Source organism: Pseudophryne corroboree, chromosome 1 (assembly GCF_028390025.1).
Source record: "Pseudophryne corroboree isolate aPseCor3 chromosome 1, aPseCor3.hap2, whole genome shotgun sequence".
In the NCBI taxonomy this organism is placed as follows: Eukaryota; Metazoa; Chordata; class Amphibia; order Anura; family Myobatrachidae; genus Pseudophryne; species Pseudophryne corroboree.
The window spans coordinates 493,196,440-493,206,396 of record NC_086444.1 but is presented as its reverse complement, the minus strand read 5'-3'; positions in this window follow the sequence as shown (position 1 = coordinate 493,206,396).

The following is a 9,957-nucleotide window of genomic DNA, read 5'->3' as shown; positions in this document are numbered from 1 at the left end:
TTCGTTCGCCACAGGTTGACCCACCACCCGAGTGGGAAAACCGGGCTGTGGTCGGGATTCCGACTGCTGCCATTTTCCCGGCTGTTGGGATTCAGGTGTCGGTATCCTGAATGCCAGGATCCTGACAGGCGGTATATTAATCGCATCCCCTCATGTTCCACAATAACTTCTGGAATGATCTATTTCATTTCTTTACAGGATATAATGTAAAAATGTTTCAGGAACTTTAGAACATGATGGTTATTTACAGTATAAAGCAGAATAATAGCAATACATACAGTACTTTGTACATGGGAGGAAACAGCTTTATGCTTTTTAATAGTCTCACTGAACAGATGATTTGCTGGTATATGATATAGAGATGATATAGAGATGAGCGGTTCAGTTTTGTTCAAAAGTAAACATACCAGAACTTTGGGGATCCAAGCAGACGTGAGTCTTGGCTCGGAGCAATTTTTGGGGATCCGAACTGACTGAATCCCATGCCGGGTCTCCCCTTGAGTTCAGAACTTGGATTTTAAACCAAACCTCCCTCATGATTTCAGATGCCACTTCACTCATGAGAGTGTATAGTGAGGTGGGCAAAATTGACTAGAAATTACTGGAAATGAACGTTATTGATGTTAGTAATACTATAGGAAAAAAAACAGGTCCAAGTTACAAGATTTTGTTTATATCTTTAAATTTACTTTTAAAGAGATCCAGTCCAAAACTAAGCCCGAAAAACTTGAGGGTGGGTTTGCAAAACAAAAACACGATTAAGATTTAAAATCAAAACCAAAACCAAAACATGGGGCTCAGCGCACATCTCTGGCCCTGGGTCCAAGAAGTTCCAAATGCTATCTATTTATGATACAAACTTTCCGTCTGTGCAGCAGAAATTCCTGGGAAAATGATGCGCAGTACAGAAATTACTGGGAAAATGACTGGGTGCTATGTTCCTAAAGACTTTCACGATCAGTCTGGCACAATTGTTACTACAGTTTTTTTAATGCACAGCTGTACAAATGCAATTTTGTCTTTATACACTGAAATGTCCTGTGTGAATTCCCATTGATTATTTTCCCACACTCACATCCAGAGCTGGCGGGACCCGCTCAGCAAAGGGATGCAAAGCAGGGAGGCACCAGGCTGGGAAGGCGCTTTCCCTGCGCTGCATCCATGTGCTGTGCGCTTTTGCTGCCACTGCTCCTATTACACTGTATAAGCAGCTGCGCCAGTTGCCTTCTCATCCACTCCAGCCACGCTGCTGATGTAATCTCCTCCTGTGTCAGCGCAGTGGTGCTAGCAGGGGGAGGTGGGGAGGGGTGTTGAGAGGAACGGACTTAGCCAGTAGGATGGCAGTTACTACTGACTGCAGTACTGCCAGGAGCCACTAGATGCCCCATCTGTCTGTCTGTCTGTCTGTCTGTCTGTCTGTCTATCTATCTATCTATATGCTACAATGAGCTAATGTCACTTGGTAAATCTGACATGGGGGCTGTGTCTGCTTTCCGATGACAATCAACCATAACAGATTTCAGGTTACTTTGTGATCTTTACCCAAATCAAAGCTTAGGTTCACATGCAGAACAAATGAGCTTTCTTAAATTTAATGACACAGCTTACATCACGGCATGTGTACAGGAGTGGAATTTTATCTATCTATCTATCTATCTATCTATCTATCTATCTATCTATCTATCTATCTATCTATCTGTCTGTATCAATCTATATATATATATCTATATCTATATATAAATATATATATATATATATATATATATATATATGAAGTATACAGCATCCGGCACTCCAATAGAAACAACCAAGCAATATGCCGGGTGCCCTCCTCTTGTTGTGTGAAGGTATAGCAGAATTACAGGCGGCACTCACGGACTTACTCAAAAACGACCAGGGACCCCAGGTCTGCATACAACGTTTCGGATTTTAATATCCTTCGTCAAGGAAGGATATTAAAAACCGAAACGTTGTATGCAGACCTGGGGTCCCTGGTCGTTTTTGAGTAAGTCCGTGAGTGCCGCCTGTAATTCTGCTATATATATATATATATATATATATATATAGGGATAAACAGACGAGGTGGCACTCAGAGACTTTCAATCAACGTGAACGTGTATTAGTGCAATCAACATCTTGGGGGCCACCTCCCCTTCATCAGGATAAATGCAAACGTGTAACTACAGTGCTTAAATAGACAAAAACTTACCCCCCCATTCAAGATTCCCACTCCGGCGTTCTCCGCTGGTCACGCTGTCTGGACTTCCTGTCCGGCATCAGCAAACGCGTCAGCGGATCCGGAAGTGACGTCCCGGCTGCCAGACGCATGGCCATGGAAACGCTGACAACAAAACAGTGTAAATATACTCAGTGAGATTGTTAAAGTGCAGCATGTGATAAACACATCTTAATAGATAAAAAGAACAAAGTGACCTTAGAGCATAAACAGTGTTATGCAATATAGTACAAATTGTAAGTATACATCAGCTCATGACAAATCATAGTGCAGTGTAAAAAATAGCCCTCATGTGGCGATCTAAGAGCAACAATATAAACACAACAAATATATATACCAAATATTAAAAAAGTGATCACATCTAATGTAAAAAATAATAAAACGATACTTAGGTACCACAACCTAACCTCCTGAAGGTGCTGTGTAACTTTGATCAATAATCAAAACAGATGGTCACATCTCTATAGTTATACCGTGTATGCCAAGGCATTAATTTAGTAGCTCAAATTCAAACATAAATCTAAAAAAGACAGTATGCAAATACTTTATAAAGTCACTAGCTGTTCAGCGTTCCACCTGTTGCTTACAATGGGCGCATATGAACCATCTATTAAAACTATTGCTCTAAAGCAAATTTATAAGACCCAGATTGTCATTCAGCCCCTCTGTTTAAGCGTGTTAAGCCTATGACGCCACATGGATTCTAGTTGGAGGAGTTTTTTTACCTCTATTGCCTGCACGGGGTGACTCTGGGACATGATCTATAATACGGTGTTTAAAAATGTAGCCATACTTTTCCTAAACTCTACGAAGTGATTGGCCACTGGCTGTTCCCCACTACCGGAGGACAATGCATTCCTTATTGCCTGTCTATGCTGAGCCATTCTGATTTTAATTTAGCATTCGGTTTTTCCAATGTAGTATGCCTGCAAGGGAAAATTATGGCATATACTATAAATTTTGTGGTGCATGTAAGTGGCCACCTAATAGCAAATTTCTTGCCAGAAAACGGGTGAGAGATGCTGTAACCTGGTGACATGTGGGAACAAGTAGTGCATCCCGTACATTTGAAACACCCATTTTTTTCGGGTCAAGAAATGAGAGGGTGCAGTTTTGAATTTGGCCATATCCATCTTGACCAATATGTCCTTAATGCTCCTACCTCTGGTGTAACTTGGCATAATGCATTTATCATGAAAAACACCCAGATCAGGATCAGACATCAACTTTGGCCACAGATTTTCCATTTTCTTGTTAATTTGCTCACTATTCACATCATATTCGTGAACCCAGGGAATTACTCTGGAGTCTGGACATGACCCTCACCTCAGAAGGCTTGAGAATTTCTTCTCTACTCATGCCCAACGCCTTACTCCTAGCTGTATGCAGACATTTGCGGGGATATCCTCTGGTTAAGAACCTCTGTTCCATTTCCTCCAGTTGTCTATCCCTCACCATCTCATCACTGTTAGTTCTGCATACTCTGAGGAATTGGGAAAATGGTAAACCCCTGACAGTGGCTGATGGATGAAAACTGTCGTACCTTAGGATCATGTTCCGATCCGTGGGTTTTTTGTATAGACTGGTTTCTATCTTACCGTCCTGAAGCAAGAAGAGGCTCCAAGCCCCCACCCAGGAGGAAGGGAGCGGCACCACACACAACAGTGATGCTGCACACGTCGGAGGCAGGGCAGGTCCACTTGCCAGCCTGCCACATTTGTTTTATTGTAGAGGGATGGAGTGGAGACAATCGAGGCTGGCCGGGGGTACAAGGCGGATTTGGTATTATTTACCGACAGGCGGGATCCCATCGGTCAGGAGACCGATGCTGGAATCCCGACAGTCGGAACACGAACAGCGGTACATCGAGTCCTGTCTATTGCATTATGTGCGATGTAATGTGAACAAGATTGTGCTGCTGTGTGGAGTAATTTGAATTGTTACTATTGTGTGGCCACGCCCCACCCAATTTTTGCGGCGTGTGACTTTATTAAGTATGGGAGGGAGGGTGCAATTTTATAGTTTGCAGGGGGGCGCCAAAAACCCTTGCACCTGCCCTGCTCACATCCTCTCATTTCTGACACAGTGTACCTTGAAAAAATCACCCATATTATCGACATTTTTATTTAATTACAAATAAAGGTCCCCATTTAGCAAGCCTACATTTTCATTTAATTTCAAATAAAGACCCCCATTTATCAAGCCTTGGAGAGTGATAAATTGCACGGTGATAAAGTACCAGCCAATCAGCTCCTAACTGTCATGTTATAGGCTGTGTTTGAAAAATGACAGTCAGGAGCTGGTTGACTGGTGCTTTATCACATGCTATTTATCACTCTCCAAGGCTTGATAAATCTGGGCCTAAATCTACTGCCACTAAGCTTATACTGTTACTTAATTGCTTGTTGACAATAAATAAATAAATAAACAAACAAATAAATAACACAAAAAACACTGGGGGTCATTCCGACCCGATCGCTCGCTGCAGTTTATCGCAGCGCAGCAATCGGGTCAGAACTGCGCATGTGCCGGCACCAAAGCGCGCCGGCGCATGACAGCCGTCGTTGCCTAGCGATTGCCTCTGAGGCAGAGGCGGTTGCTGGGCGGGAGGGGGCTGGACGGCGGCGTTGAGCTGCCATTTAGGGGCTGCAGTCCGGCCAATGCAGGCGTGGCCGGACTGTTGGGGGGGCGGGCCGCGGCGGCTGCGTGACATCATGCAGCCGATGTGACCCGGGGCAGCGAAGAGGTTCTCTTTTGCATTTCTGCGCGGGTGGGGGGTGGGGTGGCGGCACTGACATGTCTGAGTGCCTGATCGTAGCTGTGCTAAATTTAGCACAGCTACGATCAACTCGGAATGACCCCCATTAAGATCACAGTTGCTTTGTGGTGAGTAATGAAGATGGTATTACAAATGTTTATTTTTTTTAAACTGTGACCTTAAAGTAAACAATTAACCAATAATGTTGAAAAACCTCTTATGGGGTTGCCTGAAGAGTTACTGCATATTAATCTTCATCATCATACCACTTTAAAACCAAACATTTTCTTCTTCATGTACAGTAAGTGACAGGATATGTTTTCAATTTCTATGCTACCCTGTCTGCTTTACTGATTCATGTTGGGTGTTCTTCTTATAGTTAGCAGTAACTTGATGTAACCGACCACTCCTGCTAATGACACCTGGCCACCAGATGCTTAATGTAAGTGTCAACTGCATGTTGTGCTTGGCTACTGCAGCACCTCTTTCTGGTAATTGTAGCCGGTTCCCCTGATTGCTTTCTTAGGATCAGGAGTGCAGTGAAATAGGCAGAGAATTGAATGAAGACACAGGACAGTGGTGTAACAGACTAGACAGGGTTCAGTTATTACTCTGTCGTCAGACAGGAAATGTGTGTGTGTGTGTGTGTATGTGTGGTGGGATGAGGGACACGGTTACAATGTAGCGTTAAAAGCATAAAGTAACCCATTCTTAAAATGTATAAATAGTATCCTAAATAATGAATTGGGAATGACTCCATTGACATTGTTATATTTATAGTTCTGTGTTGTTTTTTTGTATGACTCATTTGCACATCAGGATTAACGTTGAAAAGAAATTGAAGTTTGCCAGGTATTTTTCCCCCCGTCTAATAAAATAACATAGTCGCATTTAAAGAACAGTAATACATATTTGACATGCAAGAGAGTGAAGTCTCCGGTGCTGTATTTTTTTCTGATAAAGTGTTAACAATAAAATACTTGTGTAATCAGTAATGAAAATCTAAGCAAACAGATATGTTTAAAATCAGTTGTTTGCAAAGGAGTACATTAAAGCGGATTTAAAAGGAGCTTTAATGGATTTAACAATAGTAATTAGACCTAAATTCTGTATAAATCAACAGCATTACAGCTCAGATTCCTGCCCACTCAGTCATTCATAACCACAGCTCAGTATATATTGTAAATATTAGTTAAGGAACCGCTAGTGTTTTTATTAACTTTTTTCACAGATCAAGCAATAATTGAACAATCAAGATGCCTTATTCTTATGACTCACTTTCACTTCCTTCTATTGATTTGCAGTTGTGGATGATGGTTGAAGAAGCTTAAATGGCTGATAAATGCTCAAGATCATACATCATAAAATAACTCTAAAGGTGCATACGCACTGGGCAAAAACGTGGACATCGCTGGCTACGGACGGTGGCGGCTAGCGATGAAGCCTTTACTTTGAAAAATGTATTTTTTTATTATTGTTTCAATATAAATAAATGTTTTGTACAGCTCTTTTTGTGAAACTTCCACCTCCAATGAAATATATATTTTTTAAATGTAAGTGAATTTATTTAATACAGTTGTTTGCCTATTAGGTAGCAAACTTCTGCTATTGGCTGAAGATCATTTATTAAACCCTGTTATGTCAATATGCTTTCTTAGAACTTTGTATATGTGACACAGCCAATGAGATGATGTTGCACAATGTGCAGGCTGCCTGTATATATAGTTACTGATGTTCAACAGTAAATGTTGGCAACATGTCTTAAGTTTGTTCCTGCATAGGTACCTTTTTGTAGGAAGTTACTTCTTAAAATAACACAACCGTAGGTTTTAAATGTACAGTAGTACAAGAGATAACAGAAAGCACTTCAGAGTATGCATGCTTTCTGTTATGAATGTAAGGGCAATTCTTATTTCAGTCTCAACTAAAAACTTGCCTTTATCTTATATTCAATCAAAGTTTTACTTATGAAATGGGCCTGTACAAGTAGGAAATGTTATTGTCTCAACATTGTAAGGAGGTCCTAAGGTAATTAACAAATGCAACCTATTACTGACTGTGGTCTTTTGATATATATAGATATTCTTTATAAAAAAAAAAACAATAAACAAAAAAATAACAAAACATATGGAGGGCATTGTTAAGCAAATGAAGAGCATTATTAGAAATGCCTCACAGTCTAGATTATTTAGTGAAAATGAAATGAAATTTAATTTGGTTTCTGAACTGGTAATATAATAAAATATATATAATAATCTGTATAATAATAGTCCATATTATTACTAGTTTGCCCATAGTTCAATTTATAAGAGCTCCCTGTTGGTAAAAAAAATGATCTAAGTATGTCACAATACCTGTGAACTACATTTCATGATTCGTTCATCTTGGATTTTGTTTTCAAATAATTCAGTTTACCTTAAGACTGTAGAGATAACAAGTATCCATACTATTCTAACCTATTTGTTAGAAATGTTATCAAAAGTTAGAGACTGGTAAAAGTATATCAATGTTTACTGAACTTTAGACAAGCAAAAATAGATGAAGAATGTGAGTCCTTTAAGCTGGAGAGGTAGTAAGGTCACACTTGTAGCAGTATAACAGTAGCTGAATATTGCACTCTGGGGGTAATTCCGAGTAGATCGCAGCAGGAATTTTTTTAGCAGTTGGGCAAAACCATGTGCAGTGCAGGGGAGGCAGATTTAACATGTGCAGAGAAATTAGATTTGGGTGTGGTGTGTTCAATCTGCAATCTAAATTGCAGTGTAAAAATAAAGTAGCCAGTATTTACCCTGCACAGAAACAAAATAACCCACCCAAATCTTATAGGCCCAACACACTGGCCGATTTTTTTAAAGATATGAACGATCTCGTTCATAAATGAACGAGAACTCGTTCATATCTTTCAGTGTGGAGACTTAAGCGATGAACGATGCGCGTCCCCGCGCTCGTTCATCGCTGGTCTCCCGTCGGCTGTGCATGCAGGCCAATATGGACGATCTCGTCCATATTTGCCTGCACTTCAATGCAGCCGCGTGACGGGGGGAGTGAAGAAACTTCACTCCCCCCGTCACTGCCCCCCCGCCGCCAAGTCGCTCGTCGGCCGTATCCGCCGTCGGGCAGCTCGGCGGCGGGTCGGCCAGTGAGTAGGGCCCTTAACTCTCTCTGCACATGTTATATCTGCCCCCCCTGCAGTGCACGTGGTTTTGCCCAACTGCTAAAAAATTTCCTGCTGCGATCAACTCGGAATGAGGGCCTCTAGTAGCAGAGTCACAGCTACTGAAGCATAAACACTGGTAGCAGAGTCACAGCTGCTGACATTTCTCATTATGTCCAACCCATGACAATAGGCAAAGATAAACACTCGTCTTAGTTATTTCCTTATTCCTTGTTCGCCTTACCAAGTTTACTCAGAGCTCTACATAAACAACATACAAATGGAGCCCTCCTCATCTACCCCTTTAATAGGATTAACTGAGCCAGGGCAGTCGGACTTAATCCCCTGCTGTAATGAAGCAGTGAAAAAAAAGAGTGGAGAAGTGATCCTGTGAAGAAGTTGCCAATAGCAACCAATCAGCTGCTCCGTACAATTGTATAGTATCGAAATTATATATGTTACTTTATTGTTGAGTGGTTGCCATGGGCAACTTTGCCACTGTCTCACTTCTCCACACTTTCCACTGCTTCATGAATAGACCCCCCTATTGTTTTACACAAGAGAAACAATGATATAACAGTGAGATGACTTAGGGGTCTTTCATGTAGCAGTAAAAAGCCCTGTTTTGCGTTAAACAGGGCTTTTCTCTGCCTAGTGCAATTCACAGAGTGGGTTACAGTGGAAAAGTCCCTGACTTCTCCAGCGGCACCCCCACTCTGTGCCTGAATCGCATCACCATACCTTTGTATGGAGAGTGCGATTCATGAAGGTGCGGAAAGCTCCATGGAGTTTAGGTTCACCATCTCAGGACGGCGTAACCTGAACTGTGGTGCGGAGACGGCAGGGAAGCTCAATGCTTCCCTGCACTCTGCTCGGCACCTGGCGCTGGCTCCGCCCCCGACCTCCCAGCAACCACTGCGGCCTGCCGGGAGGTCAACAAGCTGCGCATGCGCAAAGGGGCCGCTGGAGATGACCTCACTGCAGGAGCCCCAGATAGCGCAGCGTCGGAAGGGTGATTATACATGAATTGCTACTTATTACAGCTATACATCGCATCGAAGCGATGCGATGTATAGTGATAAGTAGCAGTTCTGTTTTCGTTTTCTTAGTGAATAGACCCCTAAGGGGTCTATTCATGAAGCAGTGATAAATGTGGAGAAGTGAGCCAGTGGAGAAGTTGCCCATGGCAACCAATTAGCTGCTCCGTACAATTGTATAGTATGCAAATTAGAAATGTTACTTCAATGCTGATTGGTTGCCATGGGCAACTTCTCCACAGGCTCACTTCACCACACTTATCACTGCTTCATGAATAGACCCCTTAATGCCCCCTGCTGTATTATTTTCTCTGTATTGTATTGCAGCTGAGAACAATAGATGAAAGGCTTATGCTAATAAACCTTGGTGCACCTACGTGTAGCAGAGAAGCCTAGATGAGCAAGGCTCCATCTATATTTGCCCCACCCCATACATAAATAGCCATTAGCAATAACATAATAATTTACTAGCACCTTTTTTATATTACACCTTCGATAAGCAGGTGTATTTTGAAAGTAGACAAATACAGAGTGTAAATTGTGTCTGGTTGCTTAAGTTTATGAATTGATGACCTGCGTGTCATAACGTGACGCAGTTAATAGACCAACGGCTTTTGGTTCTTACCAGAGTTAACTTGGTAATGTTGCATTAGAGTGACAAACAAGTGGAGAGACTGTGCTACCTAGTGACGGTTTTAGGGATGATCTCTTCAGTACATTACATAGACCTACGGTAAGAAGAATAGTGACTTGGTATAACGACCCACTGATG